The sequence below is a fragment of the Carassius gibelio genome, chromosome B8, assembly GCF_023724105.1.
Source record: "Carassius gibelio isolate Cgi1373 ecotype wild population from Czech Republic chromosome B8, carGib1.2-hapl.c, whole genome shotgun sequence".
NCBI lineage: Eukaryota > Metazoa > Chordata > Actinopteri > Cypriniformes > Cyprinidae > Carassius > Carassius gibelio.
The window spans coordinates 2,687,645-2,713,489 of record NC_068403.1 but is presented as its reverse complement, the minus strand read 5'-3'; the positions used below and the strand labels follow the sequence as shown (position 1 = coordinate 2,713,489).

At 36.3% G+C, this 25,845-nt stretch overlaps 4 long non-coding RNA genes across 5 annotated transcripts in view; 2 read left to right on the top strand and 2 right to left on the bottom strand.

Annotated features, from left to right (window-relative positions):
* The window catches only part of LOC127963478 (uncharacterized), a 79,513-nt gene that overhangs the window by 22,318 nt on the left and 31,350 nt on the right, over positions 1 to 25,845 (top strand). For both annotated transcript variants that reach the window (XR_008154823.1, XR_008154822.1), the window contains exon 4: positions 3,225 to 3,756. This is a non-coding gene — a long non-coding RNA (uncharacterized LOC127963478). The remainder of the gene's footprint in view (positions 1 to 3,224; positions 3,757 to 25,845) is intronic.
* Positions 4,299 to 6,880, bottom strand: LOC127963481 (uncharacterized). The gene is made up of 2 exons (XR_008154830.1): positions 6,809 to 6,880; positions 4,299 to 4,565 (listed from the first exon to the last, which is right to left on the bottom strand). It is a non-coding gene; the product is annotated as an uncharacterized LOC127963481 (long non-coding RNA).
* Positions 4,717 to 23,895, top strand: LOC127963476 (uncharacterized). The gene is made up of 3 exons (XR_008154820.1): positions 4,717 to 4,842; positions 18,136 to 18,337; positions 23,203 to 23,895. It is a non-coding gene; the product is annotated as an uncharacterized LOC127963476 (long non-coding RNA).
* Positions 14,938 to 25,845, bottom strand: part of LOC127963484 (uncharacterized) — a 38,597-nt gene continuing 27,689 nt past the window's right edge. Inside the window, exon 3 of the long non-coding RNA XR_008154833.1 lies at positions 14,938 to 15,515. This is a non-coding gene — a long non-coding RNA (uncharacterized LOC127963484). The remainder of the gene's footprint in view (positions 15,516 to 25,845) is intronic.

Below are 25,845 nucleotides of genomic sequence, written 5' to 3'. Positions count from 1 at the left end.
GTCCACAGAATATTACTGCAGTGGTTTGGTTCCGATCGGACAAAAAACCTAGGACTAGTTCGTAAAAGTAGGTTTTTAACATATTTGTGAATAACATTTGAACGATTTGATTGACAGCAATGGTTCTTGAGGCAAAGTTGTGCATTATGAGGAGATCTATCAAATGATATGCATATTGTGTTGATAAGTGAAACACCACGTGATTACAGAGCCAATAAACTCGTTAGCGCCAACTAGTGGCCGATTTCTTTCAAAATTCTTACAGACCTTAAGGTTCATGAGTCGAACGCACCCAGCGAGTTTCGTTCTGATCAACATCCGTTAACCCTTTCAAATAGGTGCTTAAAATTGTTTGGCCAATGGCGGCCATGTTTTTTGAGATATGCAAATGTCCTCATAGGTACTTGTGCCCCTTCAGACAAAGACACTGCATACCAATTTTTAGGTCGATCGAGCCAACGGTAGCCTAGTTATAGCCATTTATGTGTTTTTTCTTTTTATAGCGCCCCCAAGTGGCAGAGGTGTGCAATTTTTTTTATTTGACCAAAGTTTTAGGTCTTACAAATGTGTAGCAAGTTTGGTTAAGATATCTTATTTCTTTCACGAGTTATAGCCTGTTGCGTAAAATTGCTCCTCAACTTTCGAACGTTTTGGCATCCCATTACGACAGCGAGTCGAAATTTCAACTTTTTTTTGATAATTATTGATAATCCCTGGCCAGAGAACATTTCTGCAGTGGTTTGGTTCAGATTGGGCGAAAAACCTAGGACTAGTTCGCAAAAGTAGGTTTTGGACATACGTCAAATTTGCGATAAAACGAGGCCTCCTAGACCCAAAATCAGAGTGACCGTTTTTAATTTCGCATGACCCACGGATTCCGGAAATGTAAAATTTTTGGCTCTATGATAAGCGGTTTAGGAGTTATTAGCACTAACGCATTTTTGATCACTGTAGCGCCCCCTATAGGCCGATTGGGGCGAGCCTTTGGATCTGACAAGAAGGCCGGACTTCTACCATCTGACCAAGTTTCAGCTCTCTAGGCCTTACGGTTTGGGCTGCACGATCAGTTTGAGTGGAGAATAATAATAATAATTAAAGCTGCAAGCAGCATTTACCGGGGTTCAAGCACATTAAGGCCTCTGAGGTGGTCTGAGCCAACCTGGATGCATGGATGACATTTAAACACATCCAAAATGGAGAACAGGCTAACAGACAGACACACACACTGAAAGTAAATGATTAGACTAATATATGTATACTCTATAAGCATATGCACACACACACACACACACACACACACAGAAAGACACACATATACATGCACAAACATTTTGTTGCAGATATAGGTATTTGAAATAAGTGATAGGTGACAATAAACTTATTGCAAGTCTTCTCTTTTTAAGAGTTTAGATGTCATTTTCAGGTTAAACTGTAATCACAATGTGGCAAAATAGTAAAAACTGATATATCTGTAAGAACAAAATGGAAAACATTGACTCAATGAGATTTAAAATGTTATAACAGTTACATTTTTAATGTTTTGGGATGAATTCATGAATCCTTTCAACAGTGCTGTTCAACTTAACTGAATGAGCCCATTAGTGGTCTTCCACTGCCATCTAGAGGTTATAAATTGCATTTACTCAAGCAACACTGTTTTTAAACATAACTGTTATAGTGTTTTTTTTTTTTTTTTTGCCCAATCTCTCTTAAATTTTGCATGCTTGTTTAGAATGAAATTATGCATTGTTTTACACAGTTTTGATAATTTGTGGGCTTTCTGTTTGTATTAATAGGCCTTTGTGTACACTATGAAAAGAACATATTATAAAATTACTGGTTTATAGTTGTCCAAATGCAGTTGTTCAACATGTTTTTGATAATTATTGACCTTCAGAGTCTACAGAATTGTACTTCAGTGGTTTTATTGATTTTCATCTTAAACCGTATCACAAGTATGCCAAAGTAACTTTTTAAAATAATCTTGAATATTTAATTAACAGTTTTATTGACAACATTGGTCCCAGAGGCAAAGTTGTTCAGAATGAGGAGATCTATCATATGATATGACGATTTAGTGTTTTTGAGTGAATATATGAGCATTTTCAAACAATTTGGGGCCATTTACCATATAAATCTTGTGTTTTGAGACCTTTTCTACTGTTACAGCGCCACCTATGGTCTGATCTCCATGAAACTTTGCATGCTTGTTAAGAGTCACCTGATACATGATTTCACTGAGTTTCATACAGGTTTGAGTTTTTCTTTAGGTTTTATAGGCTTTGGGGTATGTTTGGCCACACCCCTTTTTCTAAATTACCCGGTTACAGCTAACCAAAGGACAAAATTCAACATTTTTTTAATAATTATGGATCTAGAGAGTCCACAGAATATTACTGCAGTGGTTTGGTTCCGATCAGGCAAAAAACCTAGGACTAGTTCGCAAAAGTAGGTTTTTAACATATTTGTGAATAACAATTGAACGATTTGATTGACAGCAATGGTTCTTGAGGCAAAGTTGTGCATTACGAGGAGATCTATCAAATGATATGCATATTGTGTTGATATGTGAAACACGACGTGATTACAGAGCCATAAAACTCGTTAGCGCCAACTAGTGGCCGATTTCTTTCAAAATTCTTACAGACCTTAAGGTTTATGAGTCGAACGTACCCAGCGAGTTTCGTTCCGATCAACATCCGTTAACCCTTTCAAATAGGTGCTTAAATTTGTTTGGCCAATGACGGCCATGTTTTTTGAGATATGCAAATGTCCTCATAAGTACTTGTGCCCCTTCAGACCAAGACACTGCATACCGATTTTCAAGTCGATCGAGCCAACGGTTGCCTAGTTATAGCAATTTATGTGTTTTTTCTATCTTATAGCGCCCCCAAGTGGCAGAGATGCGCAATTTTTTTGATTTGACCAAAGATTGAGCTCATACATATGTGTACCGAGTTTGGTGAAGATATCTCATTCCGTTCAAGAGTTATAGTCAAAATAGTATTTGGCTAACGTTATCATAGACGCTTTTTGGCGTACTGTTTCGCGTAAGAATTGAAATTTCAACTTTTTTTTAATAATTATTGATATTGAGTGTCCAGGGAATATGTATGAAGTGGTTTGGTTCTGATTGGTTGAAAATCCTAGGACTAGTTCGCAAAAGTAGGTTTCGGATATAGGTCGATTTTGCGAGAAAACGGTGCGTCGTAGACCCCAAAAAGGCGCCGTGCACTTTTGTTCGGGCTAACCCAAGGATTGCAACAATGCCATGTTTTTGAGTCTACGGCAAACGGTATACGATTTACGGCCAAAAATGTCCCAAATTTTTGTTTTTTGCGCTGTAGCGCCCCCGTTAGGCCGATTGGGCTGAGACTTTGATAAGTTCTCCCCAAATTGAGCTCTACGATCTGTCCAAATTTCAGCTCTCTAGGCCTTACGGTTTGGGCTGCACGTTCAGTTCTAGGGCAGAAGAATAATAATAATTAAAGCTGCAAGCAGCATTTTACCGGGGTTCAAGCACATTAAGGCCTCTGAGGTGGTCAGAGCCAACCTGGATGCATGGATGACAGTTAAACACATCCAAAATGGAGAACAGGCTAACAGACAGACACACACACTGAAAGTAAATAATTAGACTAATATATTAATACTCTATAAGCATATGCACACACACACACACACACACACACAAAGACACACATATACATGCACAAACATTTTGTTGCAGATATAGGTATTTGAAATAAGTGATAGGTGATAATAAACTTATTGCAAGTCTTCTCTTTTTAAGAGTTTAGATGTCATTTTGAGGTTAAACTGTAATCATAATGTGGCAAAATTTTAAAAACTGATATATCTGTATGAACAAAATGGAAAACATTGACTCAATGAGATTTAAAATGTTATAACAGTTCATTTTTAATGTTTTGGCATGAATTCATAAATCCTTTCAACAGTACTGTTCAACTTTACTGAATGAGCCCATTAGTGGTCTTCCGCTGCCATCTAGTGGTTATAAATTGCATTTACTCCAAGAACACTGTGTTTTTAAACATAACTGTTATAGTGTTATTTTTATTTTTTTGCCCAATCTCTCTTAAATTTTGCATGCTTGTTTAGAATGAAATTATGCATTATTTTACACAGTTTTGATTATTTGTGGGCTTTCTGATTGTATTAATAGGCCTTTGTGTGCACTATGAAAAGAACATATTATGAAATGACTGGTTTATAGTTGCCCAAATGCAATTGTTCAACATGTTTTTGATAATTATTGACCTTCAGAGTCTAGAGAATTGTACTTCAGTGGTTTTATTGATTTTCATCTTAAACCGTATCACAAGTATGCCAAAGTAACTTTTTTAAATAATCTTGAATATTTAATTAACAGCTTTATTGACAACATTGGTCCCAGAGGCAAAGTTGTTCAGAATGAGGAGATTTATCATATGATATGAAGATTTAGTGTTTTTGAGTGAATATATGAACATTTTCAAACAATTTGAGGCCATTTACCATATAAATCTTGTGTTTTGAGACCTTTTCTACTGTTATAGCGCCACCTATGGTCTGATCTCCATGAAACTTTGCATGCTTGTTAAGAGTCACCTGTTACATGATTTCAGTGAGTTTCATAAAGTTTTGAGTTTTCGTTTAGGTTTTATAGGCTTTGGGGTATGTTTGGCCACACCCCTTTTTATATATTACCCCCTTACAGCTAACCAAAGGACAAAATTCAACATTTTTTTAATAATTATTGATCTACAGAGTCCACAGAATATTACTGCAGTGGTTTGGTTCCGATCGGACAAAAAACCTAGGACTAGTTCGCAAAAGTAGGTTTTTAACATAATTGTGAATAACAATTGAACGATTTGATTGACAGCAATGGTTCTTGAGGCAAAGTTGTGCATTATGAGGAGATCTATCAAATGATATGCATATTGTGTTGATATGTGAAACACCACGTGATTACAGAGCCATAAAACTCGTTAGCGCCAACTAGTGGCCGTTTTCTTTCAAAATTCTTACAGACCTTGAGGTTCATGAGTCGAACGTACCCAGCGAGTTTCGTTCCGATCAACATCCGTTAACCCTTTCAAATAGGTGCTTAAATTTGTTTGGCCAATGGCGGCCATGTTTTTTGAGATATGCAAATGTCCTCATAGGTACTTGTGCCCCTTCAGACCAAGACACTGCATACCAATTTTCAAGTCGATCGAGCCAACGGGTGCCTAGTTATAGCCATTTATGTGTTTTTTAAATCTTATTGCGCCCCCAAGTGGCAGAGATGCGCATTTTTTTTCATTTGACCAAAGATTGAGCTCATACATATGTATACCGAGTTTGGTGAAGATATCTCATTCCGTTCAAGAGTTATAGTCAAAATAGCATTTGGCTAACGTTAGCATAGACGCTTTTTGGTGTACTGTTTCGCGTATGAATTGAAATTTCAACTTTTTTTTGATAATTATTGATATTGAGTGTCCAGGGAATATTTATGAAGTGGTTTGGTTCTGATTGGTTGAAAATCCTAGGACTAGTTCGCAAAAGTAGGTTTCGGATATAGCTCGATTTTGCGAGAAAACGGTGCGTCGTAGACCCCAAAAAGGCGCCGTGCACTTTTGTTCGGGCTAACCCAAGGATTGCAACAATGCCATGTTTTTGAGTCTACGGCTAACGGTATACGATTTACGGCCAAAAATGTCCAAAATTTTTGTTTTTTGCGCTGTAGCGCCCCCGTTAGGCCGATTGGGTCGAGACTCGGTATCTGACAAGAAGGCCGGACTACTACATTCTGACCAAATTTCAGCTTTCTAGGCCTTACGGTTTGGGCTGCACGAACAGTTTGAGTGGAGAATAATAATAATAATAATAATAATAATAATAATTAAAGCTGCAAGCAGCATTTACGGGGTTCAAGCATTTAAGGCATCTTAGGTGGTCAGAGCCAACCTGGACGTATGGATGACCGTTAAAGACATCCAAAATGGAGAATAGGCTAACAGACAGACACACACACTGAAATTAAATGATTAAACTCGTTTTTAAGATTTTAGATGTCATTTTCAGGTTTCACTGTAATCATAATGTGGTAAAATTTTAAAAACTGATATGTCTGTATGAACAAAATGGAAAACTTTAACTCGGTGAGATTTGAAATGTTGTAACAGTGTTTTTTTATTGTTTAGGCATTAATTCATACATCCTTTCAACTGTACTGTTTAAGTTAGCTGAATGAGCCCATTAGTGGTTTCCGCTGCCATCAAGTGGTTATAAATGGCAATATCTCATACATCAATGTGTTAATCCTTTATAACTCTTAGTGTTTTTTTGCCTAATCCCTCTTAAATGTTGCATGCTTGTTTAGAATGAAATTAGGCATTATTTTACACAGTTTTGATCATTTGTGGGCTTTCTGTTTGTATTGATAGGCCTTTGTGTACACTGTGACAAGAACATACTATACATCACTGGTTTATAGTTGTCCAAATGCAATTGTTCAACATGTTTTTGATAATTATTGACCTTCAGAGTCTAGAGAATTGTACTTCAGTGGTTTTATTGATTTTCAGCTTAAAGCCTTGGACTACTTTGCCAAAGTAACTTTTTTAAATAACCTTGAATATTTCATTAACAGCTTTATTGACAACATTGGTCCCAGAAGTTGTTCAGAATGAGGAGATCTATCATATGATATGAAGATCTAGTGTTTATGTGAATAAATGAGCATTTTCAGACAATTTGAAGCCATTTACCATATAAATCTTATGTTTTGAGACCTTTTTTACTGTTATAGCGCCACCTATGGTCCGATCTCCATGAAACTTTGCATGCTTGTTAAGAGTCACCTGTTACATGTTTTCAACAAGTTTCATAAAGTTTTGAGTTTTCGTTTAGGTTTTATATGCTCTTGGGTATTTTGGTCACGCCCCTTTTCTAATTTAGCCAGTTATAGCTAACCAAAAGACAAAATTCAATATTTTTTTGATAATTATTGATCTAGAGTGTCCAGAGAAAATTACTGCAGTGGTTTGGTTTCGATCAGGTAAAAAACCTAGGACTAGTTCGCAAAAGTAAGTTTTTAATATATTTGTGAATAACAATTGAACGATTTGATTGACATCTTCGCTCCTTGAGGCAAAGTTGTTCACAAAGAGGAGATATATCATATGATATGAAGATCTAGTGTTTGTGTGAATGTATGAACATGTTCTACAAATTGTGATCATTTTCTATTGAAAATGTGTGTTATTGAGGCTTTTTCAACTGTTAAAGCGCCACCTATGATCCGATCTCCATGAAACTTTGCATGCTTGTTAAGAGTCACGTGTTACATGTTTTCACCAAGGTTCATAAAGTTTTGAGTTTTCGTTTAGGTTTTATAGGCTTTGGGGTATGTTTGGCCATCCCCCTTTTCTAAATTACCCATTTAAAGCTAACCAAAGTACAAAATTCAACATTTTTTTGATAATTATTGATCTAGAGAGTCCACAGAATATTACTGCAGTGGTTTGGTTCCGATCGGACAAAAAACCTAGGACTAGTTCGCAAAAGTAGGTTTTTAACATATTTGTGAATAACAATTGAACGATTTGATTGACAGCAATGGTTCTTGAGGCAAAGTTGTGCATTATGAGGAGATCTATCAAATGATATGCATATTGTGTTGATATGTGAAACACCACGTGGTTACAGAGCCATAAAACTCGTTAGCGCCAACTAGTGGCCGATTTCTTTCAAAATTCTTACAGCCCTTAAGGTTCATGAGTCGAACGTACCCAGTGAGTTTCGTTCCGATCAACTTCCGTTAACCCTTTCAAATAGGTGCTTAAATTTGTTTGGCCAATGGCGGCCATGTTTTTTGAGATATGCAAATGTCCTCATAGGTACTTGTGCCCCTTCAGACCAAGACATTGCATACCAATTTTCAAGTCAATCGAGCCAACGATTGCCTAGTTATAGCCATTTATGTGTTTTTTCTATCTTATAGCGCCCCCAAGTGGCAAAGATGTGCAATTTTTTTGATTTGACCAAAGATTGAGCTCATACATACGTGTACCAAGTTTGGTGAAGATATCTCATTCCGTTCAAGAGTTATAGTCAAAATAACACTTGGCTAATGTTAGCATAGACGCTTTTTGACGTACTGTTTCGCGTAAGAATCGAAATTTCAACTTTTTTTTGATAATTATTGATATTGAGTGTCCAGGGAATATTTCTGCAGTGGTTTGGTTCCGATTGGTTGAAAATCCTAGGACTAGTTCTCAAAAGTAGGTTTCGGATATAGCTCGATTTTGCGCGAAAACGGTGCGTCGTAGAGCTAAAAAAGCAGCTGTGCACTTTTGTTCGGGCTAACCCAAGGATTGCAACGATGCCATGTTTTTGAGTCTATGGCTAACGGTTTACGACCTGCGGCCAAAAATGTCTAAAATTTTAGTTTTTTGCGCAGTAGCGCCCCCGTTAGGCCGATTGGGCCGGTTTTTTGTATCTGAGTAGCGAGCAGGACTACTACCATCTGACCAAGTTTCAGCTCTCTAGGCCTTACGGTTTGGGCTGCACGTTCAGTTTTAAGGCGGAAGAATAATAATAATAATAAAAATCTTAACAATTACAATAGGGTTTCAGCACTGCGTGCTTGAACCCCTAATAATAATAATAAAAATCCTAACAAATACAATAGGGTTTCAGCACTGCGTGCTTGAACCCCTAATTAAAGCTGCAAGCAGCATTTACCGGGGTTCAAGCACATTAAGGCCTCTGAGGTGGTCAGAGCCAACCTGGATGTATGGATGACAGTTAAACACATCCAAAATGGAGAACAGGCTAACAGACAGACACGCACACTGAAAGTAAATGATTAGACTAATATATGTATACTCTATAAGCATATGCACACACACACACACACACACACACACACACACACAAAGACACACAAAGATACACATATACATGCACAAACATTTTGTTGCAGATATAGGTATTTGATAAAAAGTGATAGGTGACAATAAGCTTATTGCAAGTCTTCTCTTTTTTTAGAGTTTAGATGTCATTTTCAGATTAAACTGTAATCATAATGTGGCAAAATTGTTAAAACTGATACATCTGTATGAACAAAATGGAAAACATCAATTCAATGAGATACAAAATGTTATAACAGTTAATTTATTAATGTTTTGGCATGAATTCATAAAAACAGTACTAGCTGAAAGAGCCCATTAGTGGTCTTCCGCTGCCATCTAGTGGTTATAAATTGCATTTACTCAAACAACACTGTGTTTTTAAACATAACTGTTAAAGTGTTGTTGTTGGGTTTTTTTGCCCTATCTCTCTTAAATGTTGCATGCTTGTTTAGAATGAAATTATGCATTACTTTACACAGTTTTGATAATTTGTGGGATTTCTGTTTGTATTAATAGGTCTTTGTGCCTCTGGGGTGGTCTCGGCCAACCAGGATGTATGGATGACATTTAAATACATCCAAAAGACAGACACACACACACTGAAATTAAATGATTAAACTAGTTTTTAAGAGTTTAGATGTCATTCAGGTTTCACTGTAATCACAATGTGGCAAAATTGTAAAAAATGATGTGTCTGTATGAACAAAATGGAAAACATTGATTCAATAAGATGTAACATGTTATAACAGTTAATTTATTAATGTTTTGGCATGAATTCATGAATCCTTTCTACAGTACTGTTCATTTTAACTGAATGAGCCCATTAGTGGTCTTCCGCTGCCATCTAGTGGTTATAAATTGCATTTACTGAAACAACACTGTGTTTCTAAACATAACTGTTATAGTGTTGTTATTTTTTTTATTTTTGCCCAATCTCTCTTAAATTTTGCATGCTTGTTTAGAATGAAATCATGCATTATTTTACACAGTTTTGATCATTTGTGGGATTTCTGTTTGTATTAATAGGCCTTTGTGTACACTATGCAAATAACATAATATAAAATTACTGGTTTATAGTTGTCTAAATGCAATTGTTCAACATGTTTTTGATAATTATTGACCTTCAGAGTCTAGAGAATTGTACTTCAGTGGTTTTATTGATTTTCATCTTATACCCGATCACTAGTTTGCCAAAGTACCTTTTTAAAATAATCTTGAATGTTTAATTAACAGCTTTATTGACAACGTTGGTCCCAGAGGCAAAGTTGTTCAGAATGAGGATATTTATCAAATGATATAAAGATTTAGTGTTTTTGAGTGAATATATGAGCATTTACAAACAATTTGAGGCCATTTACCATATAAATCTTGTGTTTTGAGACCTTTTCTACTGTTATAGCGCCACCTATGGTCTGATCTCCATGAAACTTTGCATGCTTGTTAAGAGTCATCTGTTACATGATTTCACTGAGTTTCATAAAGTATTGAGTTTTCGTTAAGGTTTTATAGGCTTTGGGGTATGTTTGGCCACACCCCTTTTTCTAAATTACCCCTTTACAGCTGACCAAAGGACAAAATTCAACATTTTTTTAATAATTATTGATCTAGAGAGTCCACAGAATATTACTGCAGTGGTTTGGTTCCGATCGGACAAAAAACCTAGGACTAGTTCGCAAAAGTAGGTTTTTAACATATTTGTGAATAACAATTGAATGATTTGATTGACAGCAATGGTTCTTGAGGCAAAGTTGTGCATTATGAGGAGATCTATCAAATGATATGCATACTGTGTTGATATGTGAAACACCACGTGATTACAGAGCCATAAAACTCGTTAGCGCCAACTAGTGGCCGATTTCTTTCAAAATTCTTACAGACCTTAAGGTTCATGAGTCGAACGTACCCAGCGAGTTTCGTTCCGATCAACATCCGTTAACCCTTTCAAATAGGTGCTTAAAATTGTTTGGCCAATGGCGGCCATGTTTTTTTTAGATATGCAAATGTCCTCATATGTACTTGTGCCCCTTCAGACCGAGACATTGCATACCAATTTTCAAGTCGATCGAGGCAACAGTTGCCTAGTTATAGCCATTTATGTGTTTTTTCTATCTTATAGCGCCCCCAAGTGGCAGAGATGCGCAATATTTTTGATTTGACCAAAGATTGAGCTTATACATATGTATACCGAGTTTGGTGAAGATATCTCATTCCGTTCAAGAGTTATAGTTAAAATAGCATTTGGCTAACGTTAGCATAGACGCTTTTTGGTGTACTGTTTCGCGTAAGAATTGAAATTTCAACTTTTTTTTGATAATTATTGATATTGAGTGTCCAGGGAATATTTATGAAGTGGTTTGGTTCTGATTGGTTGAAAATCCTAGGACTAGTTCGCAAAAGTAGGTTTCGGATTTAGCTCGATTTTGCGAGAAAACGGTGCGTCGTAGACCCCAAAAAGGCGCCGTGCACTTTTGTTCGGGCTAACCCAAGGATTGCAACAATGCCATGTTTTTGAGTCTATGGCTAACGGTTTACACTTTACGGCCAAAATTGTCCAAAATTTTTGTTTTTTGCGCTGTAGCGCCCCCGTTAGGCCGATTGGGCCGGTTCTTTGTATCTGAGTAGCGAGCAAGACTACTACCATCTGACCAAGTTTCAGCTCTCTAGGCCTTACGGTTTGGGCTGCACGTTCAGTTTTAAGGCGGAAGAATAATAATAATAATAATAATTAAAGCTGCAAGCAGCATTTACGGGGTTCAAGCACATTAAGGCCTCTGAGGTGGTCTGAGCCAACCTGGATGTACGGATGACAGTTAAACACATCCAAAACGGAGAATAGGCTGACAGACAGACACACGCACTGAAATTAAATGATTAAACTAGTTTTAAGAGTTTGGATGTCATTTTCAGGTTTCACTGTAATCATAATGTGGCAAAATTTTAAAAACTGGTAAGTCTGTATGAACAAAATGGAAAACTTTAACTCAGTGAGATTTAAAATGTTGTAACAGTGTTTTTTTTTTATTGTTTAGGCATGAATTCATAAATCTTCTCAAAAGTACTGTTTCAATTTGCTGAATGAGCCCATTAGTGGTCTTCCGCTGCCATCTAGTGGTTGCATTTACTCAAACAACACTGTTTTTAAACATAACTGTTATAGTGTAAAGTTTTTTGCCCAATCTCTCTTAAATTTTGCATGCTTGTTTAGAATGAAATTAGGCTTTATTTTACACAGTTTTGATAGTTTGTGGGCTTTCTGTTTGTATAAATAGGCCTTTGTGTACACTGTGAAAAGAACATATTATACAATCACTGGTTTATAGTTGTCCAAATGCAATTTTTCAACATGTTTTTGATTATTATTGACCTTCAGAGTCTAGAGAATTGTACTTCAGTGGTTTTATTGATTTTCAGCTTAAAGCCTTGGACTACTTTGCCAAAGTAACTTTTTTAAATAATCTTCAATATTTAATTAACAGCTTTATTGACAACATTGGTCCCAAAAGTTGTTCAGAATGAGGAGATCTATCATATGATATGAAGATCTAGTGTTTATGTGAATATATGAGCATTTTCAGACAATTTGAGGCCATTTACCATATCAATCTTATGTTTTGAGACCTTTTCTACTGTCATAGCGCCACCTGTGGTCCGATCTCCATGAAAATTTGCATGCTTGTTAAGAGTCACCTGTTACATGTTTTCACCAAGTTTCATAAAGTTTTGAGTTTTCGTTTAGGTTTTATATGCTTTTGGGTATTTTGGTCACGCCCCTTTTCTAATTTAGCCAGTTAAAGCAAACCAAAGGACAAAATTCAACATTTTTTTGATAATTATTGATCTAGAGAGTCCAGAGAAAATTACTGCAGTGGTTTGGTTTCGATCGGGTAAAAAATCTGGGACTAGTTCGCAAAAGTAAGTTTTTAACATATTTGTGAATAACAATTGAACGATTTGATTGACATCTTCGCTCCTTGAGGCAAAGTTGTTCACAAAGAGGAGATCTATCATATGATATGAAGATCTAGTGTTTGTGTGAATGTATGAACATGTCCTACAAATTGTGATCATTTTCTATTGAAAATGTTTGTTTTTGAGGCTTTTTCAACTGTTATAGCGCCACCTATGATCCGATCTCCATGAAACTTTGCATGCTTGTTAAGAGTCACCTGATACATGATTCCACGAAGTTTCATAAAGTTTTGAGTTTTCGTTTAGGTTTTATAGGCTTTGGGGTATGTTTGGACACACCCCTTTTACTAAATTACCCCTTTACAGCTAACCAAAGGACAAAATTCAACATTTTTTTGATAATTATTGATCTAGAGAGTCCACAGAATATTACTGCAGTGGTTTGGTTCCGATCGGACAAAAAACCTAGGACTAGTTCGTAAAAGTAGGTTTTTAACATATTTGTGAATAACATTTGAACAATTTGATTGACAGCAATGGTTCTTGAGGCAAAGTTGTGCATTATGAGGAGATCTATCAAATGATATGCATATTTCGTTGATATGTGAAACACCACGTGATTACAGAGCCATAAAACTCGTTAGCGCCAACTAGTGGCCGATTTCTTTCAAAATTCTTACAGACCTTAAGGTTCATGAGTTGAACGTACCCAGCGAGTTTTGTTCCGATCAACATCCAATAACCCTTTCAAATAGGTGCTTAAAATTGTTTGGCCAATGGCGGCCATGTTTTTTTGAGATATGCAAATGTCCTCATAGGTACTTGTGCCCCTTCAGACCAAGACACTGCATACCAATTTTCAAGTCGATCGAGCCAACGGTTGCCTAGTTATAGCCATTTATGTGTTTTTTCAATCTTATAGCGCCCCCAAGTGGCAGAGATGCGCAATTTTTTTTGTATGACCAAAGATTGGGCTCATACATATGTGTACCAAGTTTGGTGAAGATATCTCATTCCGTTCAAGAGTTATAGCTAAAAGAGCATTTGGCTAACGTTAGCATAGACGCTTTTTGGTGTACTGTTTCGCGTAAGAATTGAAATTTCAACTTTTTTTTGATAATTATTGATATTGAGTGTCCAGGGAATATTTCTGAAGTGGTTTGATTCCGATTGGTTAAAAATCCTAAGACTAGTTCGCAAAAGTAGGTTTCGGATATAGCTCGATTTTGCGAGAAAACGGTGCGTCGTAGAGCAAAAAATGCAGTTGTGCACTTTTGTTCGGGCTAACCCAAGGATTGCAACGATGCCTTGTTTTTGAGTCTACGGCTAACGGTTTACGATCTGTGGCCAAAAATGTCCAAAATTTTTGTTTTTTGCGCTGTAGCGCCCCCGTTAGGCCGATTGGGCTGAGACTTTGATAAGTTCTCCCCAAAATGAGCTCTACAATCTGTCCAAATTTCAGCTCTCTAGGCCTTACGGTTTGGGCTGCACGTTCAGTTCTAGGGCAGAAGAATAATAATAATAATAAAAATCCTAACAATTACAAGAGGGTTTCAGCACTGCGTGCTTGAACCCCTAATTAAAGCTGCAAGCAGCATTTACCGGGGTTCAAGCACATTAAGGCCTCTGAGGTGGTCTGAGCCAACCTGGATGCATGGATGACATTTAAACACATCCAAAATGGAGAACAGGTTAACAGACAGACACACACACTGAAAGTAAATGATTAGACTAATATATGTATACTCTATTAGCATATGCACACACACACACACACAGAAAGACACACATATACATGCACAAACATTTTGTTGCAGATATAGGTATTTGAAATAAGTGATAGGTGACAATAAACTTATTGCAAGTCTTCTCTTTTTAAGAGTTTAGATGCCATTTTCAGGTTAAACTGTAATCACAATGTGGCAAAATAGTAAAAACTGATATATCTGTAAGAACAAAATGGAAAACATTGACTCAATGAGATTTAAAATGTTATAACAGTTACATTTTTAAAGTTTTGGGATGAATTCATGAATCCTTTCAACAGTACTGTTCAACTTAACTGAATGAGCCCATTAGTGGTCTTCCACTGCCATCTAGAGGTTATAAATTGCATTTACTCAAGCAACACTGTTTTTAAACATAACTGTTATAGTGGTTTTTTTTTTTTTTTGCCCAATCTCTCTTAAATTTTGCATGCTTGTTTAGAATGAAATTATGCATTGTTTTACACAGTTTTGATAATGTGTGGGCTTTCTGTTTGTATTAATAGGCCTTTGTGTACACTATGAAAAGAACATATTATAAAATTACTGGTTTATAGTTGTCCAAATGCAATTGTTCAACATGTTTTTGATAATTATTGACCTTCAGAGTCTACAGAATTGTACTTCAGTGGTTTTATTGATTTTCATCTTAAACCGTATCACAAGTATGCCAAAGTAACTTTTTAAAATAATCTTGAATATTTAATTAACAGCTTTATTGACAACATTGGTCCCAGAGGCAAAGTTGTTCAGAATGAGGAGATCTATCATATGATATGAAGATTTAGTGTTTTTGAGTGAATATATGAGCATTTTCAAACAATTTGGGGCCATTTACCATATAAATCTTGTGTTTTGAGACCTTTTCTACTGTTATAGCGCCACCTATGGTCTGATCTCCATGAAACTTTGCATGCTTGTTAAGAGTCACCTGATACATGATTTCACTGAGTTTCATACAGTTTTGAGTTTTCCTTTAGGTTTTATAGGCTTTGGGGTATGTTTGGCCACACCCCTTTTTATAAATTACCCGGTTACAGCTAACCAAAGGACAAAATTCAACATTTTTTTAATAATTATTGATCTAGAGAGTCCACAGAATATTACTGCAGTGGTTTGGTTCCGATCGGGCAAAAAACCTAGGACTAGTTCGCAAAAGTAGGTTTTTAACATATTTGTGAATAACAATTGAACGATTTGATTGACAGCAATGGTTCTTGAGGCAAAGTTGTGCATTACGAGGAGATCTATCAAATGATATGCATATTGTGTTGATATGTGAAACACCACGTGATTACAGAGCCATAAAACTCGTTAGCGCCCACTAGTGGCCGATTTCTTTCAAAATTCTTACAGACCTTAAGGTTCATGAGTCGAACGTACCCAGCGAGTTTCGTTCCGATCAACATCCGTTAACCCTTTCAAATAGGTGCTTAAATTTGTTTGGCCAATGACGGCCATGTTTTTTGAGATATGCAAATGTCCTCATAAGTACTTGTGCCCCTTCAGACCAAGACAGTGCATACCGATTTTCAAGTTGATCGAGCCAACGGTTGCCTAGTTATAGCAATTTATGTGTTTTTTCTACCTTATAGCGCCCCCAAGTGGCAGAGATGCGCAATTTTTTTGATTTGACCAAAGATTGAGCTCATACATATGTGTACCGAGTTTGGTGAAGATATCTCATTCCGTTCAAGAGTTATAGTCAAAATAGCATTTGGCTAACGTTAGCATAGACGCTTTTTGGCGTACTGTTTCGCGTAAGAATTGAAATTTCAACTTTTTTTTAATAATTATTGATATTGAGTGTCCAGGGAATATTTCTGAAGTGGTTTGGTTCTGATTGGTTGAAAATCCTAGGACTAGTTCGCAAAAGTAGGTTTCGGATATAGCTCGATTTTGCGAGAAAACGGTGCGTCGTAGACCCCAAAAAGGCGCCGTGCACTTTTGTTCGGGCTAACCCAAGGATTGCAACAATGCCATGTTTTTGAGTCTACGGCTAACGGTATACGATTTACGGCCAAAAATGTCCAAAATTTTTGTTTTTTGCGCTGTAGCGCCCCCGTTAGGCCGATTGGGCTGAGACTTTGATAAGTTCTCCCCAAATTGAGCTCTACGATCTGTCCAAATTTCAGCTCTCTACGCCTTACGGTTTGGGCTGCACGTTCAGTTCTAGGGCAGAAGAATAATAATAATAATAATTAAAGCTGCAAGCAGCATTTTACCGGGGTTCAAGCACATTAAGGCCTCTGAGGTGGTCAGAGCCAACCTGGATGCATGGATGACAGTTAAACACATCCAAAATGGAGAACAGGCTAACAGACAGACACACACACTGAAAGTAAATGATTAGACTAATATATTAATACTCTATAAGCATATGCACACACACACACACACACAAAGACACACGTATACATGCACAAACATTTTGTTGCAGATATAGGTATTTGAAATAAGTGATAGGTGATAATAAACTTATTGCAAGTCTTCTCTTTTTAAGAGTTTAGATTTCATTTTTTAGGTTAAACTGTAATCATAATGTGGCAAAATTTTAAAAACTGATATATCTGTATGAACAAAATGGAAAACATTGACTCAATGAGATTTAAAATGTTATAACAGTTCATTTTTTAATGTTTTGGCATGAATTCATGAATCCTTTCAACAGTACTGTTCAACTTTACTGAATGAGCCCATTAGTGGTCTTCCGCTGCCATCTAGTGGTTATAAATTGCATTTACTCCAACAACACTGTGTTTTTAAACATAACTGTTATAGTGTTATTTTTTTTTTGCCCAATCTCTCCTAAATTTTGCATGCTTGTTTAGAATGAAATTATGCATTATTTTACACAGTTTTGATAATTTGTGGGCTTTCTGATTGTATTAATAGGCCTTTGTGTGCATTATGAAAAGAACATATCATAAAATGACTGGTTTATAGTTGCCCAAATGCAATTGTTCAACATGTTTTTGATAATTATTGACCTTCAGAGTCTAGAGAATTGTACTTCAGTGGTTTTATTGATTTTCATCTTAAACCGTATCACAAGTATGCCAAAGTAACTTTTTAAAATAATCTTGAATATTTAATTAACAGCTTTATTGACAACATTGGTCCCAGAGGCAAAGTTGTTCAGAATGAGGAGATCTATCATATGATATGAAGATTTAGTGTTTTTGAGTGAATATATGAGCATTTTCAAACAATTTGAGGCCATTTACCATATAAATCTTGTGTTTTGAGACCTTTTCTACTGTTATAGCGCCACCTATGGTCTGATCTACATGAAACTTTGCATGCTTGTTAAGAGTCATCTGTTACATGATTTCACGAAGGCTCATAAAGTTTTGAGTTTTCGTTTAGGTTTTATAGGCTTTGGGGTATGTTTGGCCACACCCCTTTTCCTAAATTACCCCTTTACAGCTAACCAAAGGACAAAATTCAACATTTTTTTAATAATTATTGATCTAGAGAGTCCACAGAATATTACTGCAGTGGTTTGGTTCCGATCGGACAAAAAACCTAGGACTAGTTCGCAAAAGTAGGTTTTTAACATATTTGTGAATAACAATTGAACGATTTGATTGACAGCAATGGTTCTTGAGGCAAAGTTGTGCATTATGAGGAGATCTATCAAATGATATGCATATTGTGTTGATATGTGAAACACCACGTGATTACAGAGCCATAAAACTCGTTAGCGCCAACTAGTGGCCGATTTCTTTCAAAATTCTTACAGACCTTAAGGTTCATGAGTTGAACATACCCAGCGAGTTTCGTTCCGATCAACATCCGTTAACCCTTTCAAATAGGTGCTTAAAATTGTTTGGCCAATGGCGGCCATGTTTTTTTGAGATATGCAAATGTCCTCATAGGTACTTGTGCCCCTTCAGATCAAGACACTGCATACCAATTTTCAAGTCGATCGAGCCAACGGTTGCCTAGTTATAGCCATTTATGTGTTTTTTCTATCTTATAGCGCCCCCAAGTGGCAGAGATGCGCAATTTTTTTGATTTGACCAAAGATTGAGCTCATACATATGTGTACCGAGTTTGGTGAAGATATCTCATTCCGTTCAAGAGTTATAGTTAAAACAGCATTTGGCTAACGTTAGCATAGACGCTTTTTGGCGTACTGTTTCGCGTATGAATCGAAATTTCAACTTTTTTTTGATAATTATTGATATTCAGTGTCCAGGGAATATTTATGAAGTGGTTCGGTTCTGATTGGTTGAAAATCCTAGGACTAGTTCGCAAAAGTAGGTTTCGGATATAGCTCGATTTTGCGAGAAAACGGTGTGCCGTAGACCCCAAAAAGGCGCTGTGCACTTTTGTTCGGGCTAACCCAAGGATTGCAACAATGCCATGTTTTTGAGTCTACGGCTAACGGTATACGATTTACGGCCAAAAATGTCCAAAATTTTTGTTTTTTGCGCTGTAGCGCCCCCGTTAGGCCGATTGGGCTGAGACTTTGATAAGTTCTCCCCAAATTGAGCTCTACGATCTGTCCAAATTTCAGCTCTCTAGGCCTTACGGTTTGGGCTGCACGTTCAGTTTTACGGCGGAATAATAATAATAATAATAATAATAATAATAATAATAATAATAATAAAAATCCTAACAAATACAATAGGGTTTCAGCACTGCGTGCTTGAACCCCTAATAATAATAATTAAAGCTGCAAGCAGCATTTACCGGGGTTCAAGCACATTAAGGCCTCTGAGGTGGTCTGAGCCAACCTGGATGCATGGATGACATTTAAACACATCCAAAATGGAGAACAGGTTAACAGACAGACACACACACTGAAAGTAAATGATTAGACTAATATATGTATACTCTATAAGCATATGCACACACACACACACAGAAAGACACACATATACATGCACAAACATTTTGTTGCAGATATAGGTATTTGAAATAAGTGATAGGTGACAATAAACTTATTGCAAGTCTTCTCTTTTTAAGAGTTTAGATGTCATTTTCAGGTTAAACTGTAATCACAATGTGGCAAAATAGTAAAAAGTGATATATCTGTAAGAACAAAATGGAAAACATTGACTCAATGAGATTTAAAATGTTATAACAGTTACATTTTTAATGTTTTGGGATGAATTCATGAATCCTTTCAACAGTACTGTTCAACTTAACTGAATGAGCCCATTAGTGGTCTTTCACTGCCATCTACAGGTTATAAATTGCATTTACTCAAGCAACACTGTTTTTAAACATAACTGTTATAGTGTTTTTTTTTTTTTTTTGCCCAATCTCTCTTAAATTTTGCATGCTTGTTTAGAATGAAATTATGCATTATTTTACACAGTTTTGATAATTTGTGGGCTTTCTGTTTGTATTAATAGGCCTTTGTGTACACTATGCAAATAACATATTATAAAATTATTGATTTATAGTTGCCCAAATGCAATTGTTCAACATGTTTTTGATAATTATTGACCTTCAGAGTCTAGAGAATTGTACTTCAGTGGTTTTATTGATTTTCATCTTAAACTGTATCACAAGTATGCCAAAGTAACTTTTTTAAATAATCTTGAATATTTAATTAACAGCTTCATTGACAACATTGGTCCCAGAGGCAAAGTTGTTCAGAATGAGGAGATTTATCATATGATATGAAGATTTAGTGTTTTTGAGTGAATATATGAACATTTTCAAACAATTTGAGGCCATTTACCATATAAATCTTGTGTTTTGAGACATTTTCTACTGTTATAGCGCCACCTATGGTCTGATCTCCATGAAACTTTGCATGCTTGTTAAGAGTCACCTGTTACATGATTTCCCTGAGTTTCATAAAGTTTTGAGTTTTCCTTTAGGTTTTATAGGCTTTGGGGTATGTTTGGCCACACCCCTTTTTCTAAATTACCCGGTTACAACTAACCAAAGGACAAAATTCAACATTTTTTTAATAATTATTGATCTAGAGAGTCCACAGAATATTACTGCAGTGGTTTGGTTCCGATCGGGCAAAAAACCTAGGACTAGTTCGCAAAAGTAGGTTTTTAACATTTTTGTGAATAACAATTGAACGATTTGATTGACAGCAATGGTTCTTGAGGCAAAGTTGTGCATTACGAGGAGATCTATCAAATGATATGCATATTGTGTTGATATGTGAAACACCACGTGATTACAGAGCCATAAAACTCGTTAGCGCCAACTAGTGGCCGATTTCTTTCAAAATTCTTACAGACCTTAAGGTTCATGAGTCGAACGTACCCAGCGAGTTTCGTTCCGATCAACATCCGTTAACCCTTTCAAATAGGTGCTTAAATTTGTTTGGCCAATGACGGCCATGTTTTTTGAGATATGCAAATGTCCTCATAGGTACTTGTGCCCCTTCAGACCAAGACACTGCATACCGATTTTCAAGTTGATCGAGCCAACGGTTGCCTAGTTATAGCAATTTATGTGTTTTTTCTATCTTATAGCGCCCCCAAGTGGCAGAGATGCGCAATTTTTTTGATTTGACCAAAGATTGAGCTCATACATATGTGTACCGAGTTTGGTGAAGATATCTCATTCCGTTCAAGAGTTATAGTCAAAATAGTATTTGGCTAACGTTAGCATAGACGCTTTTTGGCGTACTGTTTCGCGTAAGAATTGAAATTTCAACTTTTTTTTAATAATTATTGATATTGAGTGTCCAGGGAATATTTATGAAGTGGTTTGGTTCTGATTGGTTGAAAATCCTAGGACTAGTTCGCAAAAGTAGGTTTCGGATATAGCTCGATTTTGCGAGAAAACGGTGCGTCGTAGACCCCAAAAAGGCGCCGTGCACTTTTGTTCGGGCTAACCCAAGGATTGCAACAATGCCATGTTTTTGAGTCTACGGCTAACGGTATACGATTTACGGCCAAAAATGTCCAAAATTTTTGTTTTTTGCGCTGTAGCGCCCCCGTTAGGCCGATTGGGCTGAGACTTTGATAAGTTCTCCCCAAATTGAGCTCTACGATCTGTCCAAATTTCAGCTCTCTAGGCCTTACGGTTTGGGCTGCACGTTCAGTTTTACGGCGGAAGAATAATAATAATAATAATAATAATAATAATAATAATAATAAAAATCCTAACAAATACAATAGGGTTTCAGCACTGCGTGCTTGAACCCCTAATAATAATAATAATAAAAATCCTAACAAATACAATAGGGTTTCAGCACTGCGTGCTTGAACCCCTAATTAAAGCTGCAAGCAGCATTTTACGGGGTTCAAGCATTTAAGGCCTCTGAGGTGGTCTTGGCTAACCTGGATGCATGGATGACAGTTAAAGACATCCAAAATGAAGAATAGGCTGGCAGACAGACACAAACACTGAAATTAAATGATTAAACTAGTTTTTAACAGTTTAGATGTCATTTTCAGGTTAAACTGTAATCACAATGTGGCAAAATTGTAAAAACTGATATATCTGTATGAACAAAATGGAAAACATTGACTCAATGAGATTTAAAATGTTATAACAGTTAATTTTTTTTATGTTTTGGCATGAATTAATGAATCCTTTCAACAGTACTGTTCAACTTTGCTGAATGAGCCCATTAGTGGTCTCCCGCTGCCATCTAGTGGTTCTAAATTGCATTTACTCAAGCAACACTGTGTTTTTAAATATAACTGTTATAGTGTTGTTATTTTTTTTGACCAATCTCTCTTAAATTTTGCATGCTTGTTTAGAATGAAATTATGCATTATTTTACACAGTTTTGATAATTTGTGGGCTTTCTGTTTGTATTAATAGGCCTTAGTGTACACTATGCAAATAACATATTATAAAATTACTGGTTTATAGTTGTCCAAATGCAACTGTTCAACATGTTTTTGATAATTATTGACCTTCAGAGTCTAGAGAATTGTACTTCAGTGGTTTTATTGATTTTCAGCTTATACCCTATCACTAGTTTGCCAAAGTAACTTTTTGAAATAATCTTGAATATTTAATTAACAGCTTTATTGACAACATTGGTCCCAGAGGCAAAGTTGTTCAGAATGAGGAGATCTATCATATGATATGAAGATCTAGTGTTTTTGAGTGAATATATGAGCATTTTCAAACAATTTGAGGCCATTTACCATATAAATCTTGTGTTTTGAGACCTTTTCTACTGTTATAGCGCCACCTACGGTGCGATCTCCATGAAACTTTGCATGCTTGTTAAGAGTTACCTGTTACATGTTCTCACCACGTTTCATAAAGTTTTGAGTTTTCGTTTAGGTTTTATAGGCTTTGGGGTATGTTTGGCCACACCCCTTTTCTTAATTACCCATTTAACGCTAACCAAAGTACAAAATTGAACATTTTTTTGATAATTATTGATCTAGACAGTCCACAGAATATTACTGCAGTGGTTTGGTTCCGATCGGACAAAAAACCTAGGACTAGTTCGCAAAAGTAGTTTTTTAACATATTTGTGAATAACAATTGAACGATTTGATTGACAGCAATGGTTCTTGAGGCAAAGTTGTGCATTATGAGGAGATCTATCAAATGATATGCATATTGTGTTGATATGTGAAACACCACGTGATTACAGAGCCATAAAACTCGTTAGCGCCAACTAGTGGCTGATTTCTTTCAAAATTGTTACAGACCTTAAGGTTCATGAGTCGAACGTACCCAGCGAGTTTCGTTCCGAACAACATCCGTTAACCCTTTCAAATAGGTGCTTAAAATTGTTTGGCCAATGGCAGCCATGTTTTTTGAGATATGCAAATGTCCTCATAGGTACTTGTGCCCCTTCAGACCAAGACACTGCATACCAATTTTCAAGTCGATCGAGCCAACGGTTGCCTAGTTATAGCCATTTATGTGTTTTTTAAATCTTATTGCGCCCCCAAGTGGCAAAGATGCGCAATTTTTTTTATTTGACCAAAGATTGAGCTCATACATATGTGTACCAAGTTTGGTCAAGATATCTCATTCCGTTCAAGAGTTATAGTCAAAATAACATTTGGCTAACGTTAGCATAGACGCTTTTTGGCGTACTGTTTCGCGTAAGAATCGAAATTTCAACTTTTTTTTGATAATTATTTATATTGAGTGTCCAGGGAATATTTCTGCAGTGGTTTCGTTCCGATTGGTTGAAAATCCTAGGACTAGTTCGCAAAAGTAGGTTTCGGATATAGCTCGATTTTGCGAGAAAACGGTGCGTCGTAGAGCAAAAAATGCAGCTGTGCACTTTTGTTCGGGCTAACCCAAGGATTGCAACGATGCCTTGTTTTTGAGTCTACGGCTAACGGTTTACGACCTGCGGCCAAAAATGTCAAAAATTTTAGTTTTTTGCGCTGTAGCGCCCCCGTTAGGCCGATTGGGCCGGTTCTTTGTATCTGAGTAGCGAGCAAGACTACTACCATCTGACCAAGTTTCAGCTCTCTAGGCCTTACGGTTTGGGCTGCACGTTCAGTTTTAAGGCGGAAAAATAATAATAATAATAAAAATCTTAACAATTACAATAGGGTTTCAGCACTGCGTGCTTGAACCCCTAATAATAATAAAAATCCTAACAAATACAATAGGGTTTCAGCACTGCGTGCTTGAACCCCTAATTAAAGCTGCAAGCAGCATTTACCGGGGTTCAAGCACATTAAGGCCTCTGAGGTGGTCAGAGCCAACCTGGATGTTTGGATGACATTTAAACACATCCAAAATGGAGAACAGGCTAACAGACAGACACACACACTGACAGCAAATGATTAGACTAATATATGTATACTCTATAAGCATATGCACACACACACACACAAAGACACACATATACATGGACACACATTTTGTTGCAGATATAGGTATTTGAAATAAGTGATAGGTGACAAACTTATTGCAAGTCTTCTCTTTTTTAGAGTTTAGATGTCATTTTCAGGTTAAACTGTAATCATAATGTGGCAAAATTGTAAAAACTGATACATCTGTATGAACAAAATGGAAAACATTGATTCAGTAAGATTTAAAATGTTATAACAGTTAATTTATTAATGTTTTGGCAAGAACTCATGAAAACAGTGCTGTTCAACTTAGCTGAATGAGCCCATTAGTGGTCTTCCGCTGCCATCTAGTGGTTATAAATTGCATTTACTCAAACAACCCTGGTTTTGAACATAACTGTTATAGTGTTGTTATTTTTTTTTCCCAATCTCTCTTAAATTTTGCATGCTTGTTTAGAATGAAATTATGCATTATTTTACACAGTTTTGATAATTTGTTGGCTTTCTGTTTGTATTAATAGGCCTTTGTGTACACTATGCAAATAACATATTATAAAATTATTGGTTTATAGTTGCCCAAATGCAATTGTTCAACATGTTTTTGATAATTATTGACCTTCTGAGTCTAGAGAATTGTACTTCAGTGGTTTTATTGATATTCATCTTAAACCGTATCACAAGTATGCCAAAGTAAATTTTTTAAATAATCTTGAATATTTAATTAACAGCTTTATTGACAACATTGGTCCCAGAGGCAAAGTTGTTCAGAATGAGGAGATTTATCATATGATATGAAGATCTAGTGTTTTTGAGTGAATATATGAACATTTTCAAACACTTTGAGGCCTTTTACCATATAAATCTTGTGTTTTGAGACCTTTTCTACTGTTATAGCGCCACCTATGGTCTGATCTCCATGAAACTTTGCATGCTTGTTAAGAGTCACCTGCTACATGATTTCACTGAGTTTCATAAAGTTTTGAGTTTTCGTTTAGGTTTTATAGGCTTTGGGGTATGTTTGGCCACACCCCTTTTTCTATATTACCCCTTTACAGCTAACCAAAGGACAAAATTCAACATTTTTTTAATAATTATTGATCTAGAGAGTCCACAGAATATTACTGCAGTGGTTTGGTTCCGATCGGACAAAAAACCAAGGACTAGTTCGCAAAAGTAGGTTTTTAACATATTTGTAAATAACAATTGAACGATTTGATTGACAGCAATGGTTCTTGAGGCAAAGGTGTGCATTATGAGGAGATCTATCAAATGATATGCATACTGTGTTGATATGTGAAACACCACGTGATTACAGAGCCATAAAACTCGTTAGCGCCAACTAGTGGCCGATTTCTTTCAAAATTCTTACAGACCTTAAGGTTCATGAGTCGAACGTACCCAGCGAGTTTCGTTCCGATCAACATCCGTTAACCCTTTCAAATAGGTGCTTAAATTTGTTTGGCCAATGGCGGCCATGTTTTTTTGAGATATGCAAATGTCCTCATAGGTACTTGTGCCCCTTCAGACCAAGACACTGCA